General features: G+C 36.2%; 1 long non-coding RNA gene across 1 annotated transcript in view; it reads right to left on the reverse strand.

Annotated features, from left to right (window-relative positions):
- LOC306670646 overlaps nucleotides 1–14,277 on the reverse strand; it is a 667,486-nt gene that overhangs the window by 155,479 nt on the left and 497,730 nt on the right. The gene's annotated exons all lie outside the window — the stretch shown is intronic.

Raw genomic sequence — 14,277 nt, forward strand, 5'->3', positions numbered from 1 at the left:
AAAGATAACCTTTTAAACAAATGGTGCTGTGAAAATTGATTATCCATATGTAGAAGAATGAGACTAGATCCTCACCTCTCATCCTGTACAAAAGTCAATTCACAATGAATCAAAGATCTAAGAATTAGACCAGAAACTGAAAATCCTAGAAGAAAACATAGGGTCAACCCTTGAACATATAGGCACAGCAACAACTTTCTCAAAGGAACCCTAAAGCTCAGGAAATAATACAAAGAATTAATAAATGAAGTGGCATCAAATTAAAAAGCCTCTTCACAACAAAGGAAATAATAAAGAATATGAAAAGAGAACCTACAGAATGGGAGAGGATTAATATCCAGAATATATAAAGAACTCAAAAACTTAACTTCCCCCCCCCCAAATAACTCAATTAATAAATTGGCAAGTGATCCAAAGAGACTTTTCTCAAAAGAAGCAATAAAAATGGAAACTGCTTGGGAGACTAGTGGTATGTGATATTTTCAATTATGACAGAGCCACTGAACATGAGGTAAAGAATATAAAGAAAATGGGTAACTCCATACTTGCCATTTTTTAGGCCTATTCTAAGACAGGTGTTTACTAAGTAACTTCCACAATATTCATAGCAATTTTTAAAAACAGATAATATCACAGTCTTGCAGATGACAAAACTATAGATCTAGGTAATCAGACTCCAGAGTCAACTCCCTATAATTCCCTACTCTGAATGAGATCAGATTCATTCACAGTGCTTATCACTTATTTTAAGAATATGCATCATCTGTTAATATTCTCCTCCATCTCTCACATTAGCAACTTGTTTTTTCTGTCATATCAACTTGCTTGATATGACATCCTTCTATAAAATTCTTGCTCATTTCATGGAACAGCAGCAAAATGGAGACCAACAATGAAGGCAGTGAATCATCAAAAATACTTCTAGAATCAATGAACCTGAAACAGACTGCCCATTTCGAACCATCATTCTTGTTCTTGCCTTTAGAATTATTTTCAAAGTCATCTGTTCCAGAGAACCTCTAGTGTTTAATGGGGCCACCTATCATTCCACTGGACCAATTACTCTAGCAAACTGGTATAGCACACCAAATATTAATTATTAGCTCTTATGTCTCAACACTGTAGGTGTGGCAAACAAATGAAGAGCAAGACAAGGTCTTTAGCTACAAGCACATCACACTTTGGTTAGGAAGATTCTTATCCATCTCACAGTTGAAAATCATCCAATGTATGCATGAATATATTCTGACATGTTGTTTTGCTTTTCTTTCTTCTTTGCAACAATTTTTTGTTATTCATTTCAAGATTCTAACTGACTTCCTATTGGTACCCAATCCTGAGAACTCCTGGCTGACTGGAGCCCTGTGACTCCTGGCTGTGTCCTTGACTATTGGGTCCTTGCAGATTCAGTCCTTACTGAGTCTTATTCAACCTTACTCACTCAGCTTGTAATCAACTTAACTTTTCAGTCTTTGTACACATTAGGTAATATTTGTCCTCTGAGCTCCCAAGGGGCTGTTGTAACTGCCCAACGAGGAAGCCCTACCCTTCATTATTCAGCAACAGCTTGAAGAGTATTCTAATTCTAACCTTCCGCCCTCTGACAGACCAGCTGCATCAAAGGCTGTGTTCCCCTGTTTGTTTTTTTCCTGAAGCAGAATCACCATTTCTATGTAATTTATTCAAGTAAATCACCTATTAGGAAACTGAGGACTTTAGGTCCAGATTTTTAAAACATGTCTTTTGTATGAATCACGGTGAATCTTAACTGGATTATGCCTTATGTAGAGTCAGGACTCATGTGGTCCCTTTTTCTTTACCCTGTGGATCCCTCCATGCTGTTCAGGGGAAGTTGCTGGCTTTTGAACTGCCGGTTTGAAAATGAAGGCATTTTTCTTTTAGGGAGAATAGTCCTTCAGTGATTTAAACAACGAGGCTTGTGATCAAAATAATTCATAAAGGAAAAGATTTATGAAGTGACTTCACTAGCACACAATGCATTTTTTAAACTTTGTTTTTTAAATAAATCTGTCAGTACACAAGCCAAGACAACACATCTGAATGCAATATCAGTGGACACACCCTGATTCTCTTCTCCTTTGCTTGCCCCAGACTGGAAGAAAAGGGAAATGCTTCTCATTGTCTTTTTATTTAATGAAGTCAAAAAATATTTTAAGTGCTAGTTTTTTGAAAAGACTTTTAAAACTTATGCATACTGTCATTTCATACAGGAAAACCTGCCTTTAAGAAATGCACTTTCCATCACCACTTGTGCTTGTTTAAGAAAATAAAAAATAAATAAAGAAGCCTAACTTATAATGAATCCCTCTGGCTTAAGGGAGCCGGTTCTAATCTCCCTTTATCAGGTTTGAGTGATAGTTCTGCTCAATGAGTATTGACAGGGCCGTCCTGTTTCTCAGGCTTTCGTTTCCCTCAGTTGGAGAAGGATACAGTGCATTTTCACATTCTCAAAGTCTGCAGTTGTTTTTATATAAGAAGCAATTTGCTTGGGTCACGTCAGGTCGAATGGGATGCCTGCCCAGCTCTTGGTTTTAAAGGAAAAACATACAGAAAGACACAAAAACACAGCAGTTTCCTTCATTAAATTCCACTCTACCTGCCATGGGCTTCTAGCCACAATGGAATTTCCCACCCTGGCCTAGCCTAGCCTAACTTTTATTTTTAGGGATATTTTTCCCCTTTAAACCGTATGAGCTTTCTTTCAAGTGAACTTTGAGGTAAGGTTTATTAAATGATAGAGTAATTGCCTGGTTTAAAAAGAATCAGATGTAAGAAACAAATGCCTAGTGACCTTCCACAATATTGCTGGATAACCTCCCCTTCAATAGCAGTCTTCCAAAAACTGTTCATAACCATCACAGCAACGCAGGTCATGTGATTTAAAATTAAAACCTGAATCATGAAAAGAATAGGGCATGGCATCTTTTCAGCAGTTATCTCTACTTACCTAATCACATTAGATAGAATTTTGGAGGGAAAAAAAAAAAAAAAAAGAATTTGAGTAGCTAGAAAAACAAGGAAATACAGAGGGGATGGGGTGGGGGGGAGAACATACACTTTTGGACTTCTCTCTCCTGAAAGCCATTTATGCTTTTGCCCATTGCCTAGGGGCAATTGATTTAATCAGGATTGTTCATGTGGATTATCTAAAGTATGAAAAGCAACAGGGAGAACTTCCCAAGAAATTCAGGCTGGGTCTGCTACGAAATACTTGGTTTGGGGCCTGGCCTGGAACTAAGTAGACTGCTCACATTGTACTCAGGGTCCTAAGAAAAGTGGCTGAATGCCTCTATAATTCTTTGTCCCTTTGATCTACTTCAACATTTGGTGTCTCTTGGCATTGGGAAACTCATGAAAATGACCCTGCCTAGTTAACTGATTCATAGTCTGGGGACAAAAAAAAAAAAAAAAAGAAAGAAAGAAAGGAAAAGAAAAGAAAAGAAAAAAACAGGTCTAACAACGAGGGAGGAAAATGTGCCTTCTTGCTATCTTTGCTTCACATAAATATAGAAAGATGTGATTTGGGGGATGTGAATCCCACCCTCTCTGCACTTAGTAATAGCCTTGTCAAAGCCAAATGGCGGCCTAATGTCAACCTACTCTCTTTAACATATATCAGATTGGCTCCCTCCTCATTATTTTCAAGCTCTATTTTGCATAATTTCCCTTCACATGAAGTTTACTTCTTAGGCATGTCATTTGCACTTAGCACACTTATTTTCTTTCACCTATTTCAGCTTTTTATCCTCAAACCCCTGATTCCTTGTTAAGGTTCATTGTCAAAGCAGCCATTCCTTTAGCATCACAGCACTTTTATAAACCAAAGATTAAAGATTAGTTCACTCTGCCTGGCTTCCAAAACTATTTGCTGCTTGAGACCATTTCATGAGTATTCTACTCATGAAAATAAACAAAAACTTGCCTCTCATGTGAATTTAGAAAAGGGAAAGCACAACTCTATGTAACAAACTCTACAGAGGCCAAAATTACTGTCACATGACAGGCAAGTTTTCCTCAAGGATGTTGCATGAATTCTTCTCTGCCTCCCATGGGCTTCTTGCCCCAGTGGAATGGCAGCATGGATTTCATGGATGCTACCCTTGCATATGCTATCACTTCATCTTAAGTACAGGACTCTGCTATTTAAATGGATGCCATGTTCTCCAGTAAAACCAAATGGTTTACCCTGACATTTAACTGTGATTTGGTGACTTTAGAATTCTTTTTAACTCTAAAGTAAACGTTCATGAGACTCATGAACTCCATATCTAGACAATTAACCTAAACATTTCAGCCATTCCCCGAGGCTGCGTGTGATCTCTCACGATCCCCTGCAAAATGTGAGATTTTAAAACCACTGTTCAGTTTGTGGTTGTGCTGTGAGAGTAAAGCAACATCATTACTTATGGTGACTCCCTCTCAAACATTTCAGTGAACTAGGATACGAGGAAACCTTTCCTGTACTTTAGAGAGAGCATTAGGATTACTCCTGGTAACCAAACAGCTAAGAGCCCGTAAACACACCAACCTCCAGAAGGAAAAGTGGATTAGACAACACTGTAGTTTAGAGATAACAGGAGTACAGTACCCATCTGTTACTGTGCAGCCAATCATTATGATAAAAAATAACCAAAGGACAAAGAGAAACTATATTTGTGTATCATTTTCCTGAAGTGGAGCTTGAACTGGGTCAGTTGGAAATAGTTCTCATAGGTCTATTACTCTTCTCTGTGCCCCCGGCTCCCCACCCCCACCACCAACACATACCCTACATGTAAGCCTACCTGTAAGTGAGAAAACTATGGTAGCTTAAATTTTTGTGTAGTGTCACACACACAGAAAAAGAAAGAAAAGAGGCTTAGAGCAAGTAAAGATAAATGGACAGTGGTAAATATACAGAACAAGACAGGATTACTTAGGAACCTGTAATAGAACTAATCTTGCCTAATAATCTTATAAATGATTCATTTACCATAGGTTTTTACACTATGCCTGGCATAGAGTAGTAGCTCAATTAAATTTGTGCTGAAAAAAATATGGAGAATAATCTAGAACAAGAAGTATACAATAAATTATCCAAGTGTGTAGACTGAAATAAGTTTTTTTGAGTAGGTAAAAATTAAACTGAAAGGGCACAGTATTCAGGGATGCAGAAAGGTGGCAATGTAAATGTGGACAACCAAAATATTAAAATACATGAACAGAATACTTGAAAATCTTAACCAGAAAAGGGCTTGGAGGTCACAGTTCTTTAAGGTAAAAAGGCCTTCAGAATAATAAAACAATGAAAATAAAATTTGTACTTCTTTATGTTACTCTTTTCACTTAAGTAAAACCCTTTGTACTTAAAAGTACTATGTTCCAGAAGCATAATAGCCCCGGGTCTCTTAAATGGAACAGTCATTAAAGAAGTCAAACTAGACTTAGTAGAGAACAAATTATTTTCTGATACCATAACAATGCACTGAAAATGAGAAAATAGGAATGAATGTGGTTGTTAATACATGTTATTTAGCAGGACTGGGGCTGCCATGTCTTAGCAACTGGCTGCTATGGCAGCTTGCTAATATGTCTAATCTTTCCCACGATCTGAGCTTGTGGGCTAGCGATCTTATAACTCTGGATATTTACATTCACTTATCCATTCAAAAAACTTTCATTAAGTGCCTCTTCCAGCTGTACTAGTCTTGTAAGCCCAGAATGGATCCTTTAGATACTGTGACTACCCTAGAGACCCCATGCTTCCTTTGTCCCTTGTATTCTTTGATCTTCACTGGAGTTATCTATCCTGACTACACATCCACACCCCAATCCTATTTCCTTTCCAGCCCATTTGTCTTGATTTATTTCACTTCGCCCTATGGTCTATCTCTCTGGAAGGAGCAAAGAGGCAGTATCATTTTAGCAGTGGCCAGAGTGTTCCCTGAAGTGGAGCTATATGAACCCCATACACATTGTCTTGTTGAAGTATAATGTACTTTCCACAAACAAGAAATCATTTGATTTCCTTGCCTCAGTAGAAATATTACAGGTTAACAGTGGTCTTCTGTTATAAATCACAATATTTCTATAGCATGATGAAAGAACTCTAACATACCTGTTAGACTTTCTTCCTACAAGTTGCCTATTACTTCTAAATATAGTTCATTCATCTGGCAACAATGATGATTAGCTATTTATTTATTTTTCTATATACAGAGAGAAGTGTGATCTTTGCTTAGAAAAACTGGGTAAGTGGTGATAGGTTTCAAACCTTTTTCTTATTTGGCAATCACGGTTCAGTTATCAAGAACTCTGAGTTCAGAATCTAGGAAAAGTGATTCTTTAATCCTGTGATTTTACCAATGTTAGGGATTGGTAAGTGGTTGAAGACTTCTTAAATAAAAGAGGAGGCAGTGTTCTCTTCCTTTGTAAGCAAAAAGACAGTGTATTAGAAGGGGTTTTAGAGCACCCGAATACATGAAAACCACTGGTTTTCGTTCTTAAAACTTTCCAAGGCACGTTCTTAAGAAATAAAGCAGACTCTAGAGAATATGTTGTCTCATATTCTATGTTCTATTCATGTTCTATGGAAATCCCATAGAACAATGCTTTTCTGACACACATACTACCAATACCTTTTCCTATGAAATGTAAATTCTGAAAGTAGATATGGAATAGACAAGATAACTTTTAAAAATTTGCAGAAAGCAATACTAGCTTCTGTAACATTATAGATTATACATGACATGTGTAAATAAATAAAATAAATAGTTCTCTATTGTGTTTGAATTTCCCTCCTAAACCATAATCATATCTCTTCACATTGTATATAAGAAGTTATTTTGCTAGATTCATGATAAGCATGGTAAAATTTTAAACAAAATAATTTTTAAAACAATGAGTAATATACATAATTTTATTGTTTTTAGAAACACAGTGTCATTAGACTTGAAGACAAATATGCATTGAATCAAATTATTATTAATATGAACCATAATATGATCTAATTGCCCACTATAAAAAGAAAAGGTCTATCTTATCCTTCTTAAGGTGACAGCCCTTTACTTCTCTTCTACAACAGATTTGGTATAATCTCACTTCTAGTCAACAAGCTATAGTGGGCATAGTAAAAATGTGCTGAGAAATAATATTCTTCATGAAAGAAAATAGTGAAATTTGACTTATTTATTATCAAAGTTCTTATGTTTTCTGGGAAAGTGTATTAATTAGAGGTAGCATTATCTGATAGCTAATGAAGAGTAGGAATCATCTGTTACAGGTCAATCATGCTTACGAGCAAAATAATATTCTCTCAACCTTCAAATGAAAATGGGGATTATAAAATCTTTGAGACTCTGTGAACGTAACTGAGATATCTATGAATATTCTGTAAGTACTATATATTTTTAAGTATATTACAATTACAACATAAATGATTATTAAGTATGTAAACCACCCCCCTTTCCTCCCAGATCATTCCCTTTCCTAAAATCTAAAGGGTAGATTATTTTCTTCATTTACACTTCTGGGTAAGTTACTATTCATAGATGCTTAAAATCTAGGGCATCAGTTTCCTCCTAAATTCTAACATAATTTAAAGGACTTGAAGTGATGGTGGATTATAGAGTGTGACATGATATGGCCTTTTACAGGCTGTGGTTTTCAGCTAGCTACTTAATTTCTCAGTTCCCTAGTTTCCTCGTCTGTGAGAAGGGAATAATAATAGTATCTACCTCCTATGATTACTATGAGGATTAGTACATTCTTGTTCCTTTGTTTCTTTCGAATGCTGGGGAAAATCCAGGGCCTTGCTCATGCTAGGCTAGGGCTCCTCCACTGAGTTACATCTCTAGCCCTGGATTAATAGTTTCATGGTCAATATTAAACTGCTTTTTTTTTTTTTTTTTTTTTTTTTTTTCCAGTCTTTGGAAATAGTTGAAATCAAAAGTTAAGCAGAGCTTCGGTTTCTTTGTTTGGCAAGTAATCTCTAATTTTCATTTCTGGGCTCTGACCCTCTAAAATCAATGGAGTGAAGCCTCTTTTGGGTAATTGCCATCTTTCTGCCTCAAAGCCAAGATGGGTTTACCTGTTGGTTTTAATTTTCACCAGGTCTCTCTTCAGCGAGGTACTACTGAGGATAAAATATCAAAATTAAACTATTTGAGGCAGGTAAATGTTGAAAGGGGAATTTATTTGTTAAGTCAATAGCACTGTGCTGGCATGGTCTGCCTTTCAGAAAGATCATCATAAGTAGACCAATCAATAAATAAAATGTATGAAATATACATCTATGCAGAATCTTAGAAAACTTTCTCTAACACATAAGTTATTAAGGGAAACTCTGAAGCCCACCTTTGTAATTTGACATTTAAAAACAGAACTCATCATAGTTCTTGGGAAGAACTTAGCTTTGTTCTCAGCTGGGAACTACTGACTTTTTTCAGGTCAGATTAAATTTTTCTCCAATCCACAGAAAACAACAACAAACAAACAAACAAGTGAGCAACAACAACAAAACAGCAATTCACGTTCATGCCAGTAATGTGTACTACTAATTCAGGGTAGAGGTCATGTAAATGACAATGCATAGGAGTCATTTACTACCTACCCAACAAAAATTATCAGATCCAATATATCAATACTGCTGCTATTGAGAAACTCTATACTAATCAGATGTCCCAGAGTTACTAGCCCTAAACTATCAAACACATGAACATTTAAGAAACTCAGCATATGGGACAGTCTGAGTTGAAAAATATGCCCTAGAGGGAACATTACTTCAAACATATATCTGGACAAGTCGGCATACAGTGCTAAAGAAACTGGTAAAATGAATTATTTCACAAGCAGTTGTTTGGTAGCTAGTTATGCTAAATAATATAAACAGATGATTTTACATTATTGAACCAACAAAATTTTTTGAATTGCAAGGAGTTGTGTGTCTAAAATATGAAGTCATGGACTATGCAAAATTATCCTGTTATGGAGATATTTTGAAATGTTTTATAAAAAGCAAGGAACACATTAAAAAAAAAGCTAGTCCAAATGAGTTATGAAAAGTTACACATCCTTTTTTTAGGACAGATTTTTTTCTACGCATAGTATTTTCCATATGTAACACAAACATTCATGTGTGCAGAACATAAGACCACACTTCAAACTTCACTCTTCTCTCAGGGTGAATCGGGCTAAAGCTATGAGTTTCAGACCATTTCTGTACAAGAGTCATTTTCAGCAAGGGAAGTAAAACATGAATTCTAAGGCAGGTATGAGATTTATGTTTAAATAAGCCACAACTATTCTGTGAACACTGAAACCAGCACCCACTCCACTGTTAAAGAATATTGGTTATATATGCAAGGGAAGAGCTAATATAAATGAAATTTGAAAATGAAGAAAATCCAATTTGTGAAAATTATTAATATAGCTGAAATCCAAATATGTGACATTTTATTTTCTTAAGGGTTTCCCTGTAAAAGGCAATGCATATTTTCCTGATGAAAGAGGATGCCTGAAACTGACATTCAGGAAAGAATCTGGGCACCACCAGTGTGTGATGTTTCAGATTTATTCATCTCGCTGCAATTACCCTCTTGCTTTTGAGTTTTATTTAGGTTAGTGGTATCAGGCTTTAAACTGTATTTCGGGCCTTGGAAAAATTAGCTTTTATTTCTTTGTATGTAGAACCCTTAGGTATTGCTTCTAGGTGGGCACTATAGATGCATGTTTCACTGAGTGGAAAAAGAGGTGCAACACCTGACTTGGCCACACAGTGGATGGAAACTCACAAATTTCTGAGAGGCCAATATCTTTTACCCTCTATTTTTCTATTTAAATGTCTATATTTAGCACTAAGACATTTGTACTTTAAGGGGGAGTTCTAGGATCAGAGGAATGGGGATGGGGAGGGTAGAGCTAGGTCTAGGTTTTCAAAGCAGTTCAATTCAAAATAGTTAAGCACCTACTACCAGGAGACCACCACTAAAAATAATTTCTGGGACTAGGCACAGGGAGAGGTTTAGAAAAGAAGAGAAAAATGAAAGGGCAGCAGCACTGTGAAAGATGCAGACAAATTTTTATTTCTGTTCTCAAGATGCTTACTTGCAATATTGTTTTAGAGAGAAAGATTAATGCACTTAACATAACTAAAGCACAATAGGAAACAGAATATGAGGTGTAAAGATGAGTAGTGGAGGCAAGATGATGTGGGTAGCATGTCTCTTACATCTTTTCCAACTAAGAGACAATAAAAGAGACAATGGGTCAAATACAACCTACTCTAGTTTCTCTATTAGTTCCATAATACAGTTACAATTCCATTACAAAGAACTTCAAGGAACTGTTGACATTTTTGTTGCCCTGTAGTTTATTGTCTCCAGTATAACTTGAAACACAGGCTCCACGCAGAGATGTCTGCTCTAATGGTATTTGTTGACCTGCATTATGTTAGGGTTAGCCTGAATAAATGAAGACAAACACTACAAGGAATCGGTTAGACTATTGGTAAATAGGCGCCCATTATTTTTACAACCTTTTAACTTTTTTAACCTAAAGATTAGAAACTTAAAGTAGAACATTATCCTCAAATTACCTTGTTTTTATGCGAAACAGTAATATTTATTGAAAATGCTTCTCTAAAGCCCCAAATGAGGATATGAGGAGGTGGATTTACTGTGAATTTAATGGAGCAGCAATGCTCTGGCATTGTGAAAGGGCCCTCCCTTCATTTGCTGGCCCCTTCCAAGGTCCTGTACTTAATTTCAAAATTATAGTTGTGCATTCTTTTTTCTTAAAGGGGGTCCACCAGGTAGTTTAAGCTTCTGGAAAAATCTTGACCCATTTGGATGTAAAATAATCTGGAAGGGATCAGACCTGACAGCTATGAAAGACCAATTCTGAGGATACAAAATTCCTTTCATAAGCATACCAGTTCAAGTACATTTTACAAAGGTATCCCCACTATAGTTACTGCCCCCACCTCTGCTAAGGAATAAGTGCTGTTTGCCTCACTGTTACAAGATTATTAGATACTTTAAATAAAATCTGTCCATTCAGTGACTGGGAAAAATCACAGTATTAAAAAAAATGATGAAAAACTCAGAGGCAGAAGACAATTCCCAACAATAAAAAGGTATGCTAAAGAGACTCACAAAATGTTTCACTAGAAGAGCAATAATCAGTATCCACAGCTAAGGGATACATACATGGGAAAAAAAGCATAGAAATTCTCTCAACACCATTTATAGTAGTACTGACTGAAGAGTGTGGTAAGTTTATGCAGAGTGTGGGAATTTTTACCACTAGTAACACCACGTATCTGTTTTTCTGGTTTCTGAAAACCCCAAATAAATCCCACAAGCACCTCTAAATCCCACCATGGAATTCTCACACTTCTGAGTAAGAAGTCCAGAAGAGAACTAAAACTTGGATCCACTATGTCTGAGTGCAGTCTCTCCTATAATCTCTTGTCCCAATTTTTAAAGAAAACTGATAAAAATCAATTCAAGAAAAAAATGACTGAAATTGCCACCAAAGGAATATTCAAATGAAAAAAAAAAAAGTTAAATTGTTCATAACCAGTTCCTGTTAGTTTTTTTCTCCCCTTAGAAATGGAGTAAGAATGCTTTCAAAAAAAAAAAAAAAAGTAAGCCCTATCCCATCTCATAAAGGATCCACTCCGAAAAGCAGGAAGTTTATTATAAGAGCTTCTCTTAGTTACTTGGCAAAATACAATTTTTAAGGAGAGGACTTACTTGGAAGGCAACATAAAGAATTAAACCTTACAAATCCTGTGAGTTAGACTTACCTGAGGGACATGCTGGCTAGAGGGCGCAAAGTGGCCCTGCAACCCAGGAACAGGCTCAAGGAACAGTTTGCCCCACTCTGCAGGCAATGGTGTTCCAGGCCCAGGCATCACAAATCAACTTGAGGCTCCAAAGAAGCCAGGGGCTGCCAGTTCATAATAGGGCAGTGCCTGGCAGACAGGTTCAATTATTCTCTCCATCCCTTCACATTTAAACTTTGTTTCATTTGTTTCTCTATTTGCCTCTAGAGGAAGCATGGTAGTATAACAAGAGAACAGGTGCTGGATTTTTCAAACTTGGTTTCTTAGTTCAGGCTCTAAGAACCATTATTTTTGGATGTATAGAATGTGCTAACAATTCTTCCTTAGCTCAGATTTTTCAAAGCTTGAGTAAGCATCACCTGCCTCAAAATGGCCTGGGGTAAAAATATAGGGTCTTTTCTGACCTATTAAATGAGAAATCTCTGTAGGCTAGAAAGTCTTGAAAACTGCAATTTAAATATACTCCCAAGTGATTTTTGTACACACAAAAGTTTTAGGACAGTATCCTCACTTGTCCTGTGTCAGGACTAAATAAAACAAAGGAGGTGCAACGGACTTGTGAACTGCCCATCAACACATATATCTACCTACTCTCATTAGTGTTACTCTGCAGGTAACTCAAAGCACCAAAACAAGGACACAGGACCATTTTCCCAAAGATCTTGCTTCCAGCCATTCCCTGTATGCCAGCAGCATTCCACTTTATCTTCAGGTGGGCAGGACAGGTTCACTGGGGGCTAGGGCTACAGCAGAGAGTTGCAGCACAGGCAAGACTTCTGTAGAATTTCATTTATGTAACTGTACCTACCCCCACAGGGTAATATAAGGATTAATTCCTATTTGGTAATTTACTGTGTGTAAAATGCCTTGAGCCCCTTGGAGGAAAGTGCTATATAAATGTAAAATAATAATTATAATAATAATAACCTCGACTATTTAACTGATCAGTGAATTAGCCAGAAGATTTAGGCTGCCAAGGGACAAGGCTGAAACCATTATAAGTAGAAACACTTTACATCATCATATCTCATAACTGTTATCACAAAAAGGGGAAACAAAGGGTGAAAATTAAGATAAATCCATGTTCTCAACTGATTTAAATGACAGAGGATCACAGTAATGTTTTATGAAAGCCAGGAAATGCAGAAATGACAGCTGCATTGTAATTCTAACTCAGCCACAAGTCCTGAGGTTTTATACACTTTGCTCTTCTATTTGTATGGAAAATATCTCATCAGTGCAACATCTAACATTTAGCATTATTAAGACACTTGACTAATGCTTTTGCTTAGTTGAAATATGTTCATAATTTACCCATATTAGTAGATAATGCTTTTTCTATCTGAAGAGTGTCTATATTAATTTTATGAAGTTTCAGGTAGGCTTGAATTAGTTGTTTATAATCATTTTGGCTTCCCATATACATGCCTTAAGATGTGCACCCTAAGAAAACTGTGTGTATTTTTAGATGGGCATTTAGGAAACTAAACTGAAAAGTACAGGAGATACCTTTTCTCCCCAGGAAGAAAAGATGTTAGTACATAAACTCACATGTGTTCAGCTGTCCTCAGTTCTTACATTATTTGTTTTATTTATTTATTAGTTCCATGGAGATCTTTCCACCAAAAGCTCAAGGGGCTGCACCCAGAACTTTCATATACTGAACATGAATCACTTCTTAAACCACAAAAAGCAAAAGAAAAGGCTATAGAAATCTTAATGGGAAAGCTCCAGATGCTCAAAAGCAATTGTTTAGTTACTCTACTTAGTTATGCATCATTCAAAACACTTTCCAACAATCCGGCAAGAAAGGTTCTTTTGTGAAGAACAGGCTTTGGGGCCTTGGACAAGTTTTAATTCTAGTTGTTTCACAGTTCACATACAAAATAGTCTCCGTGTGTATGTAAGGAGGTCCCGTACTTCCATGCAGTAATGTTTGCAGTTAAGTATTTTTAAAGGGAAAGAAAACAAAAACCACAAGAGCATGTGGTACCTTGCTCTATTTCAAATTATTAACTCCTAGCTTCAAAGGCTTAATTTTTAAAAAAAATTCAGTTCTGAATGAGTAAAAACAGGTGTAAACCAATGTGAATGAGTACTAGGAAATAAAGTTAATCAGTATAACTCAAATTATCTTATAAAATTGGAAATTAAACTTCAACCTGTCTTTAAGGTTCGGTGATGGATGAAGATATGAAAGAATGAAGTGGAAAAATTAAAAAGTCACAGCTGTAACTGATTTACTTTGCTTGAAATAGTAAAGATTAGAAGTGTCTTTTGATTTATAGAAAACTGGCATGGGATACATAATACTTAACACTGTAAAGTATTCCAAATGTGATGTGTGCTTAAACACACACATGCATAAACACACATCAAAAATACAAAAATATGGGTGTTCTGGTAGAGTTTTCTGGCTTTTAATGAGT

The sequence above is a fragment of the Sciurus vulgaris genome (genome assembly GCF_902686455.1).
Source record: "Sciurus vulgaris genome assembly, chromosome: 10".
Taxonomy (NCBI): Eukaryota; Metazoa; Chordata; class Mammalia; order Rodentia; family Sciuridae; genus Sciurus; species Sciurus vulgaris.